Source organism: Adiantum capillus-veneris, chromosome 8, assembly GCF_014529385.1.
Source record: "Adiantum capillus-veneris isolate H3 chromosome 8, ASM1452938v2, whole genome shotgun sequence".
In the NCBI taxonomy this organism is placed as follows: domain Eukaryota; kingdom Viridiplantae; phylum Streptophyta; class Polypodiopsida; order Polypodiales; family Pteridaceae; genus Adiantum; species Adiantum capillus-veneris.
Window position 1 is genome coordinate 24310129 of NC_140938.1, and position 22656 is coordinate 24332784.

General features: G+C 44.4%; 1 protein-coding gene across 10 annotated transcripts in view; it reads right to left on the reverse strand.

Annotated features, from left to right (window-relative positions):
• Window positions 1–22656, reverse strand: part of LOC147451812 (denosine deaminases acting on tRNA) — a 205332-nt gene that overhangs the window by 122278 nt on the left and 60398 nt on the right. The gene's annotated exons all lie outside the window — the stretch shown is intronic.

Here is a 22656-nt window from a genome sequence, read left to right on the forward strand (position 1 = left end):
ATTTCATCCATGTTTTCAAGATATCGATCTGCCTCAAAAATCTTGTCCTTTGTATGCAAAATGGGAGGAACCTTTTTGCACCTTCAAAATCTCAAAAGGTGCCTTGCCTATGGACGAATGCACCGTATTGTTGTACGCATACTCAAGCATAGGCAAATACTGTTCCCACTTGCCCTTATTATCTGACACATAACATATCAGCAGATCCAAGACAGTAGAATTAGCTTATTCTGATTGTCCATCAGTTCATGGATAAGACGAAGACGAGAACTTGAGCGTAGTGCCCATGTTGTCAAACAATCCTTTCCAAAACAAATTTGTCATGCGAGGATCACGAACATTGACAATTGATTGTGGCATACCATGGTACTTAAACACATTGTACATGAACAACCATGCCATCTGATCAGATTTTATCTTCTTCCTAACAGGAATGAAATGGGCCTGTTTGCTAAACCTGCAGATAATGGTTGATATACCATCATTCCCTGACAGCATTCTTGGAAGATCAATGATAAACTCCATAGCAATGCTTTCCCATGGCTTATCCGGAATCGGCAGTGGTTGTAATAACTCTGGTGCCTTTTGCATGTCAAACTTGACCTTTCGGCAAATCACGCATGCTCGCACAAAGGTATCCACATCTCTCCTCAAAGTAGGCCAATAAAAGAATGTCTCGACCGCTTTCACTGTCGCATATATACCATGATGCCTTGCACACGGTGGGACATGGCTTTCTATCATAACCTTATGTCGCAATGGCCGAGTGACACATAGTCTACCATGCATCATCATAAAACCGTCTCTGAGGAGGTAGTGCTCATGACATTGCCCATCCTGCAACTGTTCAAAGATCCTTGCAAAATCTTCATCAGTAGCACATTGTTCCTTCATGTCATCAAGCTCATGATGATAGGTAATTGACACAGCTGAAATTTGTGGCTTTCTTCATAACGCATCAGCCACAACATTCTTCTTGCCTTCCACATGCATAATCTAGAAGTGGAACATAGAAAGAATGTTTGCCCATCGCATATAATTTTCGGATAACTTTGACTGTGTCAAGAAGTATCACAAGGTCTCATGATCTATCTGGACAACAAAATCAACACCTAACAGTTAGTGCTTCCAACTAGAGAGCACATAAATGACAGCCAGTTTGTCGAAGTGGTCACCTTTTGTATGTATGAGGATGTCGTGCTTTTCAGGAGAGGCTTGATGTGACAGAGGCCTTCCTCCATCTTTAGTCCCAACCCATTTCAATCAACAAGTAGACACAATGTGCTAATAACTAAACAATGCACAACTCTTTCTCATAGATTTGCATAGTCTTTTCTGGCCCTTGCAAGATTCTACTCTCGTAAGTTACTACCTGACCATCTTGCATTAGCACTGCTCTGATGCTATTGCCACACGCATCACACTCGACCACAAATGACTTCCTGAGATCTGGTAAAACCATCACGAGATCTGAAGTCAACTTTTCCTTTAAGAGACTGAAAGTTAAAATCTCTTTTTGGGTCCATTGGAAAGTGACCTCTTTCTTTTGCAATGCGTGAAGAGGTAATGCTATCTCTGCAAAATTTCTGATAAACCTTCTATAGTATGAGCACATTCCTAAGAAGCTTTGGACATCCTGCACAGTCTTCAAGTTTGGCCATGTCTTAATAGCTTCAACCTTTGCGGGATCCATTTGGACACCATCCTTTGACACTATGTGGCCAAGAAAGTGGATCTCTTCCAAGAAGAATTCACTTTTCTTAGGATTGACAAGTAACCTGTGACTGCGCAGCTCTTCGAACACAATGGTGAAGAGATGCCTATGCTCCTCTTTATTCTACAAAAAGGCTATCATGTCATCAAAGAATGTGTCAACAAACTTTTGATGCGAGCGGAAAATCCGGTCCATTATCCTATTGAACGTAGCACAAGCATTTGTAAGACCTAATGGCATCACTAAAAACCCATAGAGACCAAATGTCGTCCTAAACGCAGTATTATGCACATACGGAGCCTTACACGAATCTGATGGTACCCACTCTTAAGGTCTGTAGATCCTGCTAAAAATTGCAGCACCCTCTAAACGGTCAAGAATATCATCAATCCTGGGAATAGGAAACATGTTCTTGATGGTATTCTTATTCAACGCACGATAGTCATACACATGCGCCAAGAGCCATCCTTCTTCTGCACTAGGCGCACTAGGGAGCAAAAAGGTGCAGAACTAGGTTAAATCAGCCCCTTCTCTAAAAGCTCCTCAACCTGGCCCATAATCTCTTTCTGCTGAGCCGCACTTCAATCCTCTCCGACGGCAATTGTAACGGTAATGAATCAAAAAAACTGTCATTAAATTCTAGCAAAAATGATGACCTTTCTTTAAGTAACATAGATAAATTTGATTGACAATTATCTAAAACATCACGTGCAAAATTGAAGTACGCAGAAAGATGATTCTTAATTACAGAAGTGATAGCCGAAGCAGATACAATAGGGACAGACTCCCCTCTGAGCTTTACATCCAAAACATGAGTTTTGCCCCTATGCTGAAGGGTGATCTTTTTCTCGTAGACATCCAGCACGCCATGTGTTCGGAACATCCACGGAATTCCCAACAGTACATTGCACCCTTCCAATGGCCTGATATAAAACTCTTTTGTGTCCACATACGACTCAATATACAGGCGCATCTTATTAATCATTGGAGTAACACACTCTGAGTCGCCAGGACATGCCAACCCTGCCTCTGCTATGTACCCCATCTCTCCAACTCTGATGCCCAGCTTCATAGATAACTCTGGTGAGATCTCTGACATTACACCATGCTCCGCATAACTCGCTAGCATCTGTGCTTGGCCTGTCACCCACCATGTTTGGCACTAAACCTGCCGTGGGCTTGGGGTTCTTTCCTTTCTTGTCCTCTTTATCATATGAGTCAGCTTGTCTTTTCCTATGTGGACAATCTGTAGCAAAGTGACCAGGCTGCTCGCATATAAAGCATTTATTCTCGGTCATCAATTTTCATCAAGCAACTTACGCACAAAAGACCTCTTTTTCTGTTTCTTTGCATGTGCTTCAAAAGTCCCGGCTGAGTCCTTATCCTTGTTGACCTTTTCTAAACCCTGTGACGCTTCAGGAGCCGTTTTCACAAGAGGCTTCTTTGCTGAATTTTTCTTTTGCTGCCCCCCTTTCACGTTGCCCGGAAACCCATTGTCCTCTCCCTTCAACAAGGCAAGATCAATGTTGGCAACTTCCATAAGCTAAGTGAGGGTAGCCAGTATGTTCTTTATACAGTAATCTCGAAGCCCTTTAGGCAGCCCACAACAATACTTCTAAATCTGCTCTATCAGTGGCACAAACCTGTAGGAGGTTACTCAGCTTTGCAAAACCTCTGATTGTACTCCTATAGGCTCTTGCAAGTAGCTGCAGTGAGTTGGTGCCACTCCGTCATGACATCAGCTTCAAATTTATTTGACAGCCATGCAGATGCAAACATTTGCTTGAAGTATACCCATGGGACGTGTGCCTGTCCTTGCATCAGCAATGTCATCCACCATGTAAGCGCATTGTCTTTCAAGAGAGTGGCAGCTTTCCTGACCTAGAGGCCTCTATAAAATTCTCTCCTACATGAGTTGTATCAAACTAGTGGAGGAAAATAAGAGCCTTTGCCTTATCCTCAAAGCCGTTGAAAGTGCTAAACTATACAACTGCACTACCTTCTTTGAAAGCTTCTGGCTTTTCTAGTGCCCCCATATTGTCATAAGGAATTGTCTGCAACATGGGCACTGTATCGGCATTCCTTGGCCATTGACATTTTGTGTCATTAGTGCAATATCTGGCTGCCGTTCAGAAAAACCAGCCATGCCAAAATTGCCCTGTGGCACCCCAAACTGGCCCTGATTGCTCTGAAAGCCTTGCTGCATGCCGATATTACCATACAAGGGGTTTGGCATCATGACTTGCATACCCCCAAACACTGTTCCTGGCATAAATTGTTGGTTTCCAGGCGCATAACCAGCCATACTTTGGAACACAAATCCACCCACGAAATACCCAGGATGTACCGTGGGTGATTGAAAAACCTAATGCATTGCCTAGAAACTGATTCCCTGTCCATTTAATGCAACGTATGGTCTCTAAAAGGTGGCGGGCTGAACTAGCAAAACCTGTAGAGTTGTCGTCCTAACCACCTGTTCATGGACGAAAGGAACCTGTCTTGGAGACCCTGACTCTGCAACGTGTGAGTGCTCCTTATTGTGCTGGGACGCATGAAGTACGTGGGCTTGAGCCTCATCGGGCTCTTCTGGCTGTGTGAGTTGCCTTGTCTAATGTGGCATTGGTGGCGCTTGTAAAAACTCTATAAACCTTGGGTTCTGCACCAATCGAGAAAACACATTCACGGCGGCAGCCAACTAACACCTGAACGCATCACCTTCAAGTTGCCCAGTCATAAAGTGTCACCAGCAAGTGGCAATTCCATTTTATTTTTTTTCTCTTTCTTTGGGGAATTTCGTTTGTCTTACCTTTTGGAAACACCCCTCTGGAAATCTAACTGCCCTGCATTGCATAGCCAGTGTGGAATTGTTTAGAGAGAGTCCAGGTCTGAGGGCTGAAGAGCACTAAGGTTGGACAAGGACTATGGTTAGCCAAGGTGGGGTCATTGGCCAGCCAAAGCGGAATCCTTTGCTACATAGACTACATTTCAGTTCTGGGTGTGGCTGCAGTGTACGAAGAGGGTCAAATGACCTAGACGAATGTAATGGTAGAAACTCCTAAATTTTAGGGACTGCTATTTTTGGACGACAAAATGTCTTCGCGTCATTACGTGCAGTTTGACATGGGGATCATTTTGTTACTCTGTGGCCAAGTCAACAGAGGCTGCAGGTGAGATATTTTTAGACCCAAGGGTCTAGAGCAGGAAAATGCACAAATGAGTGACACTTGGCACTCTGAGGCCAGTTTACTACTTAAAGAGAAGGCAAAAACGTGATTTTCAACTGTGAGCTCGTTTTTGAGTGCTGTCACAAGTGGGAGAGCTTCAATGGAGTGCTGGCTTACCATCTATGTATAGTGAGGTGCACGATGTCATTACCTGCATACCTCTAACTGCTCTCTCTCTCCCCTATTCTTTATGGTTATGCCCCTCTAGTGGGCTCATCAAATTGACCATGTACAGTTGTGTGGGTTCATGCGCAATTGCCGAGGCAAGAGCCTCTTGCACAGGTACTGGATTAGCTAGCGGCTAATCCCCCGTAGGTACAGGTGATTCGGAGAGGTTTCACGTGCGAAATCTCGTCCGATTCAAAGGGCAAGTAGCCCTACAAGTGCGGGAGCTCGAGGACTTGCTACGGATGCGACCGGCCCGCGAAACGGAGTCCGAAACAGTGAATTACAGCCTGCTGTGTATTTTTGCAGGTTTAGGGTTTTAGCCCTAAACGGACCCCGATACCCCAGGAGGTTCGGGGACGCAAGGGGACCGCTGTACAAGTGATCTGGCATATTTTCAGGGCAGAAAACAGAGAATTCAGCGTGCTGCAGATTCTCGCCAGATTTTGCAAAGTGTCGGTATGCGTCGGTAAAGTCATCCAATGCGTGGGAATACTGACTGTGAAGGGTCCTAGTACAGTTATGATGCCGAAATCAAGCCAGAACAGTTGAAATTCAGCCAAGATTGTGCGGGGCAGCTTGTAGGGAACCACAGCTTTTATTCCCTCTGTTAAAGAATAAAGAAATACCGAAAGGGGCGCCTAATTTAGGGGCCAATCTAGTGTCGGTCTTCTCATACAGGTGCAATCTAGCAGCCTGTATCCCATTCCCCTCTCTTGTGTCATTATAGCACAGGTAGAATAGACGACTAATAATGGGTGAAAGCTAAATCAAGGTTTGAAGTAAAGTTTACCGCCCTTTTTGGATTTAACAGGCCGGTTACATAAAGTCCTGCACTGGTGGAGCATTCACATCAACAAGGGGTAGAGACAGACGTGGCCATGAACTCTCGCCAACCTCAAACACAATAGGAATTGTCTGTTTGTCCTATGAAGAGGAACCCTCTTCCATGATGCCTTTCCCTTTATCGGCCATAGTGTAATCCCGTGTTGATGTACTCTATGTCTTCGTTGCAAACCAATCGAGGCTCACGTTGAGAAAAAAGTGATTCTATCCCGGTGACAAAACCATGAATCCGGCCCGTAGGGCGATAGACTTTTGGCTTTCACCCGACACTTTATTTTAGACTTTAGGACACAGAGAAACTTTGGAAATAAGAACCTATAACAGGAATTGACACTTCAAACTCACACAGCTTGGAAGCTAGAACGCTACCGAGCAGACGCTGACAAATGTTCGCCCCAGAGACTGGCGCCCCTTTCGATACTTCTTTATTCTAAGTGCAAAGAAACGATCTGATCACTTTCACCTAACTCCCACCAAGTTGTTTGGACATGTTCATGGCTGTAATCGCAGGTTTTGATCCATTCTCGCCAGCGTAAGGGCGTGAAGGTACTGTTAGATGCCTACAGCCTTGTACACCCATCCCAAGGCCTTTTACGAGGCTCCACTTGCGATTCCCTGCAGATTAGGTGCAAAACCCTAAACCTGCAAAAAAACATAGCAAGCTATAAATCTCTCTTTTGAATCGTTTTGAGCGGAGCGAACACGTCTATGCGTGTCTCAAATGCTTCCGCACGCAATGGGACAATTCCCCTTCGAATCGAAAGAGTTTTCGCGTGAGAAAACTCTCCGATTTTGCAATCCTTCACGATGGAACTGTGCGTACCTATGGGGAATTAGCAATTAGCTAATCCGGTTCTTGTTCAGAAGGCTCTTGCCTTGGCAAATGCGCATAAACCCTCAGAACTATACATAAACCCTTCGAATCGAAAGAGTTTTCATGCGAGAAAACTCTCCGATTTTGCAATCCTTCACGATGGAACTGTGCATACCTATGGGGGATTAGCAATTAGCTAATCCGGTTCTTGTTCAGAAGGCTCTTGCCTTGGCAAATGCGCATAAACCCTCAAAACTATACATGGTCAACTGAGTAGCCCATCTGGTGGGGCATTATCATATGTGCCAAAGGGGAGAGAGAGAGATACGCGAGAGCAAATCGTCACGCTACATAGAGCAAGGGAGAAGGCAAGCTTTCCATTAAAGCTATGATCACCTGCACCCACTACTCACACACACACTGAAGCACAATGTACAAGAACTCAGACTCCTCTCTCGATTTGTGCGACCCCTCTTGCTGATGCTTCTGGCAATTGCATCTGGAGCTGCCATGCATCCAGTTTGCCTCTTCAGTGTTAATTCTTAGTACCCACCAACTTATAAGTGTAGCGAGGGGGCCTAAATGACTTTGAACTGAGCCTAGACACCCTTTTACTACTCTGATTTCAGTGCCGACTGGCCCGACCATCTCGTGGTGACCTACCCTTTCCAGCTGCGAGTGAAATTCTCCACCGCCGGCTGTTTCACACTTCCCATGCAATGTCCGACCATTTGTGACTTCAAAAAGAGGGTCCCGAAAGTTAAATAAAAATCACCGGAAAGAAACCAACAAATAAGGTTCGCAGTTGCCATGTCCTTGTGACAGTAATTAGCACTTGCCAGGTCGTGGTGACACACATGGAGATCCGTGCCGCCACCAGCTTCAGAAGAGCTTCAGCCAAAGAGAGGCTTGCAAGTGGTAGAGAGGGACAAGAAGTGCTCTGTATAATTAATTTGGACCCTCTTCCATGATGCCTTTCCCTTTGTCGGCCATAATGTAATCCCGCGTTCATGTACTTTGTGTCTTCGCCGCAGACCTACTGAGGCTCACTTCTTGAGGAAAAAGTGCTCCTGTCCTGGCTACGGAACAATGAAACCGGCCTGTAGGGCGGTAGACTTTGGTTTTCACCCATAACTTTACTTTAGACTTTAGGACAAAGAGAAACTTTGCAACTAAAAACTTGTAACGAGAATTGACACTTCAAACACACATGGCTTGGAAGCTAGAGAGCTATCAAGGAGACGCCGACACCTATTGGCCCCAAAGACTGGCGCCCCTTTCAGTATTTCTTTATTCTTAAGTGCAAAGAATTGATCTGATCACTTTCACCTAACTCCCACCAAGCTGTCGGGACCTGTCCATGGCTGTATTCACAGGGTTTTGACACAATTTCGCCAACATAATGGCGCAAAATCATTGTAGGTCAAAAGTACATGCCTAGGATGCTTTTCCCTGTATTCTGGAAGCTTTATGGTGAGCTGCAGGTCAATTTCAGCGTGCTGAAGTTTTCTGTTTTGCCACTGTTAGGTGCCTACAGCCCTGTACACGCATCACAAGGCCTTTCCGAGGCTCCCCTGGCGATTCCTTGTAGTTTAAGTGCGAAACCCTAAACCTGCAAAAAACACAGCAGGCTGTAATTCTCTGTTTTGGACTGTTTTGAACAGAACAAACACGTACACGTGTGTCTCAGTGCTTCCGTATGCAATGGGACAGTTCCCCTTCAAATCGGATGAGTTTTCACGCGAGAAAACTCTCCGATTTTGCAATCCTTTGCGATGGACCTATGCATACCTGTGGGGGATAAGCAATTAGCTAATCTGGTTCCTGTTCAGAAGGCTCTTGCCTTGGCAAACACACATAAACCCTTAGAACTGTACAGGTTAAACTGAGTAGCCCATCTACTGAGCCATTACCATATGTGCGAAAGGGGGGAGAGAGAGATACGCGAGAGCAAATCGTCGCGCTACATAGAGCAAGGAGAAAGCAAGCATTCCATTAAAGCTATGATCACTTGCACCCACTACTCACACACACACTGTAGCACAATATGGAAGAAATCAGCCTCTCCTCTCAATTTGGGCGTTCTCTTTTGCTGATGCTTCTGGCAAATGCATCAGGAGCGGACATGTGTCCAGTTTGCCTCTTTATTGTTAATTCCTAATACTCACTAACTTATAAGTGTAGCGAGGGGGCCTAAATGACTTTGAAATGAGCCTAGATACCCTTTTACTACTCAAATTCTAGTGTTGACTACCTGACCATCTCGTGGTGACCTGCCCTTTCCAACTACGGGTGAAACTCTCGACCGTCGATCGTTTCACACTGGCCACGCAATGTCCAACCATTAGTGACTTGATAAAATAAGGGTCTTATCAAATTAAGCTTAAAAGGAGCCTTTCCTTGCTCATTAAACACTTGTCTTCACATTTTTGAAAGTGCAAGCTTGATAGTGAGCTGTGAAAGACAAAGCTAATCCTCCTTCACACCTACCCCTACACACACCTCTCTCCTCAAGAGAAGCCATGTCCATAACCATAATCAAAATTACAATTACACTCTCCACCTTCTCACTCCTAATCGTCAAGCTTTCCATAGCTTGAGGGTCCCCAAAATTAAATAAAAATCATCGAAAAGAAACCAACAACTAAGGTTAGCACTTGCCACGTCCTCATGACAGTAATTAGCAATTGCCACGTCCTTGTGACAGTGTCCGTGAAACAGTCCTTATACCTTTCAATAAATTGAAAACGTTTAATATCCAAACTATAGAGCGAACCCTCATTAGTTTTATCCTATTCCCGTGCGAAAATCAAGTAAATAGAAACGCACTTCTTTATTTCCTTTTTAATGGAGAAATGGCTTACAATAGGAAATAGCCAATCCCTTGCATCATCAAAAATTTTAATGTTCTTGCCCTCATGCTCAAAACCGAGGGTTTTTCCACATAATCTGGGACCGGTTGCGTATGGTAGTGCCATGGCATACCCAAGATGATATCACATCCCTCGATGGGTGCCATCAAGAATGATTCACGGTCCTTGTACTCGCCAATCTTCAGATGAGTTGTCCTTACACGAGAGTTGCATTGGTTGTCAACCCCTCGAATGCCAATCTGGACGTGACGAGAGTTCCAAGGTGAGCCCGAAGCCGGTGTGAGACCTAACACGAGAAGATTTAGAAATTTTCTCACGTAGGAAAACGGAGTCTTTCTCAGTGTTTTTCATACAATGTATGACATCATGAGCTTCTGCTCGAGAGGCACTGGCATACCTAGCTAGGTATGCAGCGCCTCCCTCATAGAAGCTCATGATGTTGAGGTAAGTCGCAATGTGGGAAATATTGTGAGAATTTGTCCAAAACTTCTCGTGTAAGCGTTCATTAGTATCCAATGAGATAAAGTTGTCCGTTGATCCAAGATCATAGAGAATCAATACTCGTTGGTTCTTCACAGATCCCCGGCCCTCTAGAAGTTGACGCTTCCCTTTTTCTGTGTCCGCATTCCCTTGAACATCAGGAATAGAATTCGAGCTCAATGGAGCCGGTTCACTCTTCACTTGTTCTTTCTTCGAAGATATATACCTTCATAAGTTCAGAATAGTCTGAACTCACGAATTATAAGAGGGAATAAAGCACTCATAAAACTATAAAAGCAAGGGACACACGAAAAGAAGAGAAAAACAAACAAACAAACAAACTAAATCACTTTGTTTGCTTCGAAACAAAACTATATAAAACAAAACATTATTAACTTAAAAATGTTTTTAGAAAAGGCATATGTAAAATAAGTTGCGCAACTTACTTAGCTTAAAACAAGTACTCAACTTTAAGCAAAAAAAAAAAAGGATAAGACATCTTAAAAACTTAATTCTAGAAATCAAACTTCACACAACAACTTATAACGCAACACATTCTTAAGTCCTCAAGTAAGCTAAATATGAAATCGAAAAATGAATACTACTACAAACCTACGAAGAGCAAAGAACCAAACTTGACAATATGTGATCTCAACTTCACTGCTTGTCCAAACAGGAAGCCCTTTCTCACCACAATAAAAACGTCTTCCAGTACTTGGTTGGGCGTGAGATACTAAGTCGTTTGCCGGTACCCTCTCGCTTCTTAGGCTGATCCGAGTCCTCGAGGGAAACGCTTTTTCCTTGGTTACCATGGTCATCATAGACCACTCATTGCCTTGCACGGTACATGCTTCGTTCCATCCGTCAGGGGGTACCAGTGGAATACAAATCCTCGGCAATGATTGCCGACTCCATCATCCGAAATCTTCATCAAAGGAGTAGCTTTCAGAAGAACTGACCACTACTTGTCAACATAAGCCGTGACTTTCTCATGTTTCTTTTGGGCAAGCAAGTCCCATTCGTTCTGGATGTCCTTTTCGAAGTGGGACGGAAGGAATTGTTCATAAAATTCAGATTTGAATTGACTCCACATTCTCGCTTGTGTACCTTCCAAAATCTTGGCTAACAACTAATTGCTTGCCGTCTCATTGAGATGGCAAAAGCAACTTCAAATTGTCTGATAAAAGACATTGCCTTGGACATGTCTCTCAGTCCTGTGTAACTTTCAAACTTGACGTCCTTGTCACCGGATTTGAAAACCTGCATCTTCTGGTGACGCCTGCAGTTCTCTTTCTTGAATTCGGGCTTCTCCTTGGGGTTCCCCATACCGAGGATAGATGACATTCTTGATCGGCTTGAGGGAGCGTCATTGTTTACAAGAATAGACCTAAAAAGCGGGTATCATCAGAAACGCATTAGACCAGAAGATGTCCATAAGACTGCGTTTAGGACAACATTTGGTCTCTATGAGTTTCTTGTCATGCCATTTGGTCTCACAAATGCTCCTGCCACATTTAATAGAATGATGGACAGAATTTTTAGACCACATAGAAACTTCGTGGGTACCTTCTTTGATGACATGATTGTCTACTCAAAGTCTGAAGACGAGCATAGGGATCACTTGACCGCAGTTTTCAATGAGCTACGCAAGAATAGGCTACTCATTAATGCGAAGAAAAGTGAGTTCTTTTTGCAAGAGATTCACTTCCTTGGGCACATTGTTTCAAAGGATGGGGTACGCATGGATCCCGCTAAAGTGGAAGCAATTAGGTCATGGCCAGACTTGAAGTCCGTACATGACATTCGAAGCTTTCTAGGCTTATGTTCCTATTACAGGAGGTTCATCCGAAATTTTGCTGAGATTGCTTCGCCACTCCATGCACTGCAAGGAAAAGGAGTTACTTTCAAGTGGACAGCCAAGGAAATTTTAGCGTTCAAACACTTGAAAGAGAAGCTGACTTCAGATCCGGTAATTATTTTGCCAGATCTTTCTAAACCTTTTGTGGTTCAATGTGATGTGTGTGGCCATAGTCTTGGTGCAGTTCTAATGCAGAATGGCCGAGTAGTCGCATATGAGAGCAAAATTCTTTTGAAGACTGAAAGGAACTTGCAAGTCTATGAGAAAGAATTGCTGGCAGTAATTCATGCTCTCACTAGTTGGAAACACTATTTGCCAGGGGCTGATTTTGTTGTCCAAACGGATCATCAAACCTTGCGATATTTTCTTACACAGACGAAGTTGTCTGAGAAGCACATGCGATGGGCAAACATCTTGTCAATGTTCCATTTTCAGATTGTGCATGTGCAAGGGAAAAAGAACGTGGTGTCTGATGCGTTGTCACGAAAGCCCCAAATTTCAGAAGTGTCAATTCCGTACCATTGTGAACTAGACGAAATGAAGACACAATATGCTGAAGATTCAAATTTTGCAAGGATCTATGACCACCTTGTTGATGGGCAACATCATGAGCACTATATGCTTAAGAATGACTTTCTCATGATGCATGGAAAGTTATGCGTTACTAAACAGTTACGGCCAAAGATTTTGATGGAAAGTCATGTTCCACCTTATGCTGGGCATCGTGGAATTGATGCGACAGTGAAAGGGGTTGAGGCATTCTTCTATTGGCCAGCTTTGCGTCAAGATGTTGACACATTTGTAAGATCATGCTTAGTATGCCAAAAAGTCAAATTTGACAAACAAAAGCAACCGGGATTGTTGCAGCCATTGCCGATCCCTGATAGGCCATGGGAAAGTATAGCAATGGACTTTATCTTTGATCTTCCAAGGACGCAAACAGGAAACGATGGGATTTGGACTATTATTTGTAGGTTCAGTAAGCAGGCCCATTTCATTCCTGTTAGGAAGAAGATAAAGCCACAACACATGGTCAAGATATTCATGAGAAATATCTTTAAATATCATGGGATGCCTAAGTCAATTGTCAGTGACAGGGATCCACGTATGACGAGTCTTTTCTGGAAGGCATTGTTTGAGAACATGGGCACTACGCTCAAGTTCTCTTCTTCGTTTCATCCGCAAACTGATGGACAGTCAGAAGAGGCAAATTCTACTGTCTTGGACCTGCTCAAATGTTATGTCTGAGAGCACAAGGCAACTTGGGAACACCATCTCCCATTGGTTGAATATGCTTACAATAACACTGTGCATACGTCAACAGGTAAGGCACCATTTGAGATAGTGGAAGGAGGAAAGAAAGTCCCGCCCATTTTGCAGACTAAGGACAAGATATTTGAGGCAGACAAGTATGTGCAAGATATGGATGAAACATACAGGAAGATAAAGATTGCTCTTGAGAAGACTCAGGCTAAGCAAAAGAAAGCTGCTGATCGTCACCGTCGTGAACTTGTATTTTCACTTGGTCATTAGGTACTTTTGCGCTTTGAAAAGGCCAGGTTAAGGAAAAGGAAAGGCAAGGAACGCTTGTTTCCTAAGCTCAGTATGCGATATTATGGTCCTTTTCAGATTTCAGAAAAGATCAGCGATGTAGCTTACAGGTTAAAGCTACCAGAAGGCTGGAAAATACATAATGCTTTTCATGTCAGCCTTCTAAGGCCCTTTGTTGGTGATGTGCCAAAGAATATGCTTGATGAGGAACAACCCGAAGTGGAAGAATTGGATGAAATCCTTGTTCCTGAACAGATATTGGCACATAGAAAGAAAGGTTAGAGGAAAAGTTGCAAGACGCTATTTGGTGAAGTTCAAAAACTATCCATCGTTGGATGTCAAATGGATGGAAGACTCTGAATTGGTTGATTCACCTAAGCTATTGCAATTGTATCTTGAAGCCTTTCAGATGGAACCCACAATGACTTCATGCGACCTTTTTGGAGCAAGGCAAGAGCATGGTTCATGATGCTCAAGAGAGTAGTTAAGCAATTGTATCTACTCTTTCCATACAGAATTTAGCTAGAGAAGTTTGTGCTCAAGAGTACACTAGAAGACTTCTATGCTTGATATATGTGTCGTAGCCAGGTTGGTGGGATTGTTTTATCGTCCAACGCTACATTTCCGGAAGCATGTATATCTTGGATTCCCATCATAGAATATATGTGATATCAAGAGATATCCGCATGTATTATTGGCATACAAGCGAGGTCGCTTGCAATATTCCAAGGATGGGGTGTGTCACCAAGAGGTGTATTTTTCCTGTTGCCTTCCGTAAATAAGTATTAGATATATTTATTTTATTTTTACTTGTTTGTCCCAAAACCCTTGAAAAGGTGCAAGTGGACATTGCATGGTCAGTGTGAAACGGCTGCAGCCAAATGGGTTTCTCACATCGGGGATCTAGGTCGGTCAGACAGGACTGCCCGGGCCAGTTAGCATTGAATTCTGATGAGTATGGAAGCTCGTGTGCACCAAGCTGGAATTTGGGCCACTCGTCAAGTCACTGCAACTTTATAAGTTGAAAGGGGCCAGTAAATTAACCCACATTGTAGATGTTGGTCAAATGGTAGTCTTCAATGATGGTCAGGAGACCGATAGGGAGGCCATGGAAGCATCTCCTAAAATTTAGGGAACTGCTATTTTTGACCGGAAAATGTGTTCGCGTCATTAGCTCTGGAATGACAAGGGGAACATTTTATTGCTCTGCTGCCAAGTCAACTGACGCACCAGTTGAGATATTTTTAGCAGGGAAAGCCCAAACTCGGAAACTGGGCGGCGTGTCAGCATATCAACAAAGGGGGCGCCATTTTCAGCCTCAGGTCGATTGTAGCAGGTACAGAAGCTATGGAATGCTTACCTTGCCCTCTATGCACAGTATGGTGACAGGAGTGATGCCCCGCACGCTACATACTGCTCTCTTTCTCCCCTACGTACAGTATGTTATGCCCCACTAGTGGGCTTCTCATTTGACCTATGTACAGCTGTGGGGAAATATGCTTTCGTGCCGAAGCAAGAGCCTCTTTGCACAGGAACCGGTGTAGCTAGCTACTGCACCAAAGCTGGTACACGAGAGGGTGATAACCTCTCGATTGCACAGTAAATTCAGCATTGTACGATTGCTGTTTTTACTCTATTTTGGGGCTGTTTTGAGCCCAAAATGTTTCCAGAATCAAGGGGCACTTAGCCCAAGGTGCAGGGAACAGTGCAGGGACAGTCGTGTGCCCAAATCAGGTCAAAAACAGGGCTGAACCAGAAATTACAGCGACCTGCAATTTACTGTTTTGTGCTCCCGACTGAGGGAATATGTCCGTGGAACAGAGGACCTACCTTAGAAACTGATTCGGATTGATTTTGGTACCGTTATGCTGCCGAAATTTTGCCGAATCTGGAGCGTACTAGCTGGATGCAGGTGTTGTCTTCCAAGGGCTCTTTTTGTAATTCTCTCTCTCTAGATTAAAGAAATACCGAAAGGGGCACCAGTCTTTGGGGCCTACAGGGTGTCGGTCTCGTCTGCGCAGTGACATTCTAGTCGCTGGACGCAACTGTGTTCTCTTCCCTTCTCAGTGCTCTGTGTAAAGTTTACAGGTAATTGAAATAATACCGCCCTCTACGTTGTACGGGCCGGTTATACGACTCCTCTTACTTGATGCAATGTGGCTATACACACTCCACAATTGCTCCAAGCAAGAGCAGCTAACCGCTTGGCTGAGAATGCGGATGGCAAGTCGCTGAAGATTGGGACGATCTAAACCATTCTCTTGCCACCACAAGACCGACGAAATCTTGGTGTGTTCAATTTTGGCATAGGTTGTCCCAAATAATCCTCGCATATCCCTGTAAAATGCAAGTTGATCCTTGATTTTGCACTGCATGTCACAATCAGGGTGAAGCTTCTTCAAGATGCTGTTCCAATGTGCATTCACCTCCGAATCATGCTCATGTATTGCACCCTGGAACTTTGGATCAACACAAAAGCTGCACCATCTTGTCAAGAGTCTTGAGAGACTCTCAGAACTCAGGATACTCTACCTTCCCTGTAAAAACGATCCTTGTGGTTGTACTTGCATGGGAAGTTGTCGTAGTGCACTGCACTGCACTTTGACACTCTACAAAGCAGCTTACCATAAGATAGTTGTAGGCAAAGGGGGTCTCACAATACTTTAGAAGCACTTTGCCCCCCAACCGCTTCAAGAACTCCGCTCGAAGCACGTTGTAATTGTTGATGAAAGAAACCACTTTGGACATAGATGCAATGAGAGGCTTTATCCAAGATAGTTTGCCGAAATCCTTCAGGAGGTTGTTAAGGCAATGTGCCATGCAAAAGGACACCGTGATGTGAGGATAAATGCCTTCTAAAATAGCTCCGACTGCCTTGTTTGATGCCTCCCCATTGATGACTAGCCCTGGCACAAGATCCTCCCCAATGGTCTCTATGGCAAAGACCCACTCTTCCGCAAGGACATCCCTTGATTTTCATGTTTCTGTAGCGTCATGGGAGTGGGCAAAATACATCCCTTCGGAATAGGCAACCATGCCATGAATGGACCTCCTCCTAGTGTCACTCCATCCATACGCAACGAGGGTCACGCCATACTTCGCCCATTGCCTCTTCATGTTGAGGGTTGCCATCTCCACAACGCTCCTCTCTCTATCAAGTATAGTAGTGCGGAGGGCCTCAGAAAGAGGGTGGCACATAGCGTTCCCCATACTCTTCAATCCTCGTGCACGTAGTCTTGGAGTACTCCAACCTACACACAAGAGGTATTAGGATTTAGATGAGAATGAGAATTGAGAAGATTGATCATGAGAAAATGGTAGTAAGTCTTACCGAGCCTTTATGAAGGGGATGTGATCATGATAGAAAAAACCCACAACACTTGCATCCAGATCCTCCTTCCTTTTTGGATCCCAAGTGGCATGTAGAGCCTAGGCACCAGTGCATTGGTGAGGTTTGGGAGTGGAGACCGGAGTACTGTTAGGCATTAAAAATGCAGATCAAAACGATGTCGCCCGTGTCTCCGCCGCATTACTATTACCACCAATCGATGAAGAAGGTGGCAAGTCGTTGAGGTCAATTGCGGGACGCTTCGGCTTGGCCGCTTATTTCTCTAATTTGTTGGCTTCGATGGCGGTATCCTTGGCTTCAAATACCTTCAACAACTTCTCCTTGACCGCCTTGTATATTACTACTTGTTGTCCCTCTACCTTAAGGAGGTGAGCACGTAGTTTAGTTGTGCCGGATTGCCTTTCGAAGCCGTATAGTTTGCACTTCCATGCACGTGCACCACCGGCCTTTCCCAACACTCAAGGATGCACTTCGTCCCACCATGATACATCATCCTTCTTCTTTTTAGCGCCCAAGGGCCCAAGTTCACTTGATGTGGAAGCTTGGGGCATAAGTGATGTGTAACAGACTTGGACACTCCAAGTGGAGAATCTACCGCGACACCACAAATAATCACTTCAAAACAGTTCACAGTTAACAGTCTACAATTGATTCGACACTGGCCCGGCGGAGTTCCGTGCCTAGAGATATTGGCCCCAAAGACCGGCACCCCTTTCGGTATTTCTTTTTGTATTAATCTATGTTCAAAGTACAAAAGTGTACGCACGCGCTCACACTCAGACTCTGTGTCCAGATGCTTTGAGTTGTGAGGCCATGCCCACATATTTAAAGATTTACAAAGGGATGCTAAATGCAGAGCCCCAAAAGCTTCAAGTTAAAAGCTTTGAAAAATAAAGCAAAAGAGGCTTCCCTCTCTCTCTCTCTCTCTCTCTCTCTCTCTCTCTCTCTCTCTCTCTCTCTCTCTCTCTCTCTCTCTCTCTCTCTCTCTCTCTCTCTCTCTCTCTCTCTCTCTCTCTCTCTCTGTGCAATTGCGTAGCCAAAAAGCTGTGGCAAAAAGTGCCAAATCAGCAGCCCGGAAAATCCGCCATAAATCGCGGGACTCCGTACGACAGTACCACGTCAATAGGCTGCGCAAGATTTCGATGCCTATTTTCAGCAGACTGCATTCCCCCGCTTCTCCATGCTAGTGTGTGTACACATGGGCAGCCACGTCATCACATTTTGTGACATACCCCCTTCTTGAAAGCATTGTAATTGCCCTCGATTACGCCCTCAAAACAGACAGAAGCTATAAATTGCCTTAGCAACTGACTATTAGTACCGACGCACTAGGAACACACATCCAACACATGTACCAATCAACAATCACATCACACGACCTCACTTGACATCACATGACAAATCACATTCAACATTCATTCGGATCTTAGACCATGATTTATCGGCAATGCAATTAGCAATCGCATCTGGATCCATACAAGACCTCATAGATGCCCGATTGACTAATCCCTATTGCAACCATGTCTATCGAGATCATTCAGACGGAAATGCTGCAATCATTTTGTCTATCAGTTCCTACACTTAAACAAGTCAAGAACAAATCAGTTTCATTTTTCCCAAATTCCATTTCATAAAGTCATACAACAGAATACTGTCACCTCTCAGTATCCCTGAAGCTCAAAGAGACATCAGTGACTCTAGTATCAAAAATCGAGGCATCTGTTGACAAAGGAGCGCAGTAACTCCCGTCTTGTGCATACCCACTGCGCCAAATATCTGGCCAAGCTGAATTCGGGGTTCCATTTGGAATAGACTATGCTAAACCAAAAGCTTCAAGGTAAAGTTTCACAATCTGAGGAGTATCTGCTAGGTCCTCCTCCTCCATCCACTTCACATCCAATGCAGGATAGTTCTTGAAAAACACCAAAAACCGCCTTCTCACTTTACCCTTAATCTTTCTGGCGTTTTATGTGCCAATATCTGTTCTGGAACAAGGATCTCCTCGTTTCCTTCCACTATGGGTTGCTCATCACGCTCCCTTGTGAATCCTGCAAGTGTCAGGCAGCTTTAGTCGGAAAGAGACATCATTGATCTTTTCGGAGATCTAGAAAGGTCCGTAGTATTGCATACTAAGCTTTGGAAAAAGCCTCTCCTTTCCCTTTTTCTTTCTCAGGCATGCCTTCTCAAAACGTAAGAGCACCCAATCATTCTCCTTCAATTTCAAATCGTGACGATGGTGATCTGCTGCCTTTTTTTGTTGTTCCTGAGATTTCTACAGAGCCTCGCAGACCTTGGCAAAAGCCGTGTCGAAGTCGCGCGTGTACTCATCGGCTTCAAAAATCTTATCTTTCGTGCTTAGGAAGGGTGGAACCTTTGCAGCACCTTCAATAATCTCAAATGGCGCCTTCCCCGTCGAAGAGTGTATCGTGTTGTTGTAGGCAAATTCCACCAAAGGTAAATACTTTTCCCATTGAGTCTTCTGATCCGAGATGTAAGACTTCAATAAATCTAGTACCAGTGAATTGGCAATCTCAGATTGCCCGTCAGTCTGCGGGTGGAAAGATGACGAGAGCTACAACGGCGTGCCAATGTTCTCCCAGATTGCCTTCCAAAACAAACTCGTGAATCTTGGGTCCCTGTTGAGGACAATCGTCTCAGGCATGCCGTGTAATCTGAAGATATGGGCCACAAATAGTCTCGCTAAGTGATCCGGCTTGACTGTTTTCTTCACTGGAATGAAATGAGCTTGCTTGCTAAATCTGTCAATAACAGTCCAGATACTATCGTGACCACTCTCTGTTCTCGGGAGATCAAAAATGAAATCCATTGTAATACTTTCCCATCTGCTTGCTAAACCTATCAATAACAGTCCAAATACCATCGTGACCACTCTGTGTTCTTGGGAGATGAAAAATGAAATCCATTGCAATACTTTCCCAGAGACACGTGGGTATGGGCAAAGGCTGTAACAATCCCTGTGCTTTATGCCTGTCAAACGTGACCTTCTGGCATACCAAGTAACTGCGCACAAACTCGTCCACATCCTTCTTGAGTCTCGGCCAAAAGAAGTACCTCTCTACCCCTTCCAAGGTGGTAGCAATACCGCGGTAACCCGTAAAAGGCGGATAGTGGCAATAAGTCATAACCTTTTCCCTCAACGGCTGTGTAACGCACAACATGGTTTTTCCTCATCAAGTAACCATCTCGAATGGAATATCCCGCTATTGTCTCCCGACCCCGTATCCGTGTGAAAATGTTCGCAAGCAAGAACCAACGGCTTCTGAGACAAAGCATCCGCCACCAAATTCTTATGTCCCTAGGGGCACATGGACAATCTGGAGGTGAAACTGTGACAAGATGTTCGCCCACCACATCTGCTTTTCCGTTAGGTGCTTCTGTGACAAGAAGTAGAGTTTAGTGACAAGAAGTAGCGTAAACTCTGATGGTCTGTAAAAACAATAAAATCCGCTCCGAGTAGGTAATGCCGCCACTGAGTAAGAGCATGGATAACCGCCAAAAGCTCTTTCTCATAAATCTGTGCTGTCAATTCCGGCCTTGAGAACAATCAGTTCTCGTAGACAATGACATGGGCTTCTTGCATTAAGACCGCACCCAAACTACGACCACAAACATCACAAGATACTTCAAATGACTTCTGCAAGTCCGGCAAAGTCAAAACTGGTCTTGTAGTCAATTTCTCTTTCAGTGTCTAAAAGGCAGTCACCTTTGTGGGTCCCCACGAGAAAGGGACTCCTTTCTGTGTCAAGATATGCAAAGGGGAAGCAACCTCTGCAAACTTTCTAATGAACCACCTATGTACGAACACAATCCCAAGAAGCTTCTAACTTCATGGACATTCTTCGAATCTGGCCAATCACGGATAGTCTCTATCTTGGCCGGGTCCATCTACACTCCCGCTGCTGAGACAATGTCCCAGAAAGTGTATCTCTCGTCAGAAAAATTCACTTTTCTTCGCATTAATCACCAACTTGTTGTTGGAATTAGGGTTGCAGAGAAACACACACAGCTTGGAGAAGACGAAGGAAGCTCAAGGCACACAATAGAGAGTGTGTTACTTAGTGTGCAATGGAAAGATAGGTAGCCCTAGAGTGATGGGCGTATATACAATGCACGGGGGAAAAAACCTCCTAAAGAGGGAAAAAATGCCCCGGCGGTCCTAGTGTGTTCACACACATCACTACCACATGTATATGGTAACAAATCCCCCCTCGAGTGATGCGGTGAACGACAGCTGGCACATGAGTAAGGGAAGTGCCATGCCCTGAGGACAGGATCAGTCCACAAAGGGGAGTAAGCCCAAAGCTTTGCGGAAAGCTTCAAGCTTCTCACGAGACAATGCCTTTGTGAAAAGATCTGCAAGGTTGTCCTGTGTTGGCACATAAGCCAAGCTGATCTCTCCTGCTGAGAGCCTCTCCCTGACATAGTGGTAATGCACCTCAATGTGCTTTGTGCGAGCATGAAAAACTGGGTTCCTCGCAACTGCCAATGCGCTCTGACTGTCAGTGTAGATAGTGTTGGCGGTGTCCTGTCCAACACCCAAGTCAGCCATAAGGCGTCTGAGCCATACACACTCAACCGTAGCTGTGAAGACTGCCCTGTACTCAGCCTCACAACTCGAAGTGGCCACAGTAGGTTGCTTCTTGCTCAACTATGATATACATGAACTGCCAAGCATGAAACAAAAACCACTTGTGGACACTCGCGTGTCAAAACAACCAGCCCAATCTGAGTCGGAAAAAGCATGTAAGTCTGGCAGCAATGATCCCCCCTTGGGATAAAACAAGCCAAGATGTAAAGTGCCACTAAGGTAGCGGAAAATCCTCTTGACAGCCTGCCAATGCTTAGACCCTGGGCTATGCATAAATCTGCTGACCTGCAAGACTGCAAACTGAATATCTGGCCTCGTGTTGCATACATAAATGAGATAGCCAACAGCAGTTTGGTAAAGAGTGACGTCAGCAGGATCGCCAGCATCATGTAGACTCAACTTCAAACCTGTTTCCATGGGAGTGGCAATAGGTTTGCAATCCTCAAGTCCAAACTTACATAGCAATGTCTCTATGTAACTTTTCTGACACAAGGCAATACCACCATCACACTGCTTAAACTGTATACCCAAGTAATGATGCAACAGCCCCAAATCTTTCATCTTGAAAGTAGCATTCAAATCAACCTTAAATTCAGCAATATGTCTCTCATTTGGTCCAGTGATCAGCAAATCATCAACATAAAGAACCACAATGAGAAATACATCATCCTCACGCTTTACATACAATGTGCTTTCTGTTGGACTGTTACGAAAGCCTCGTTTAACCAAATGAGTGTCAGCTTTCTCATACCAAGCACGATGAGATTGCTTCAACCCATACAAAGCCTTCTTACATTTGCACACTTTGTCCTCTTGTCCTTTTATGACAAAACCGCGAGGCTGCGTTACATAAACTTCCTCAAATATGTCACCATTCAAGAAAGCAGTAACAATGTCTGATTGATGTACATCCCAACCAAAATGAGCTGCCAATGCACATAGAAAACGCACAGTAGTCATACAACAAGTGGGAGCAAAAGTCTCTTCATAATCTATGCCTTTTTGTTGTGCATAACCCTTTGCAACAAGTCGAGCCTTATGGTGATCGATCTCACCATCCGGCTTGCGTTTCAACTTGTAAACCCACTTCGTACCAACGGCCTTTTTGCCAGGAGGCAAATCACATAAAGTCCATGTGTCATTCTCTATAAGTGCATCATATTCTGATTTCAT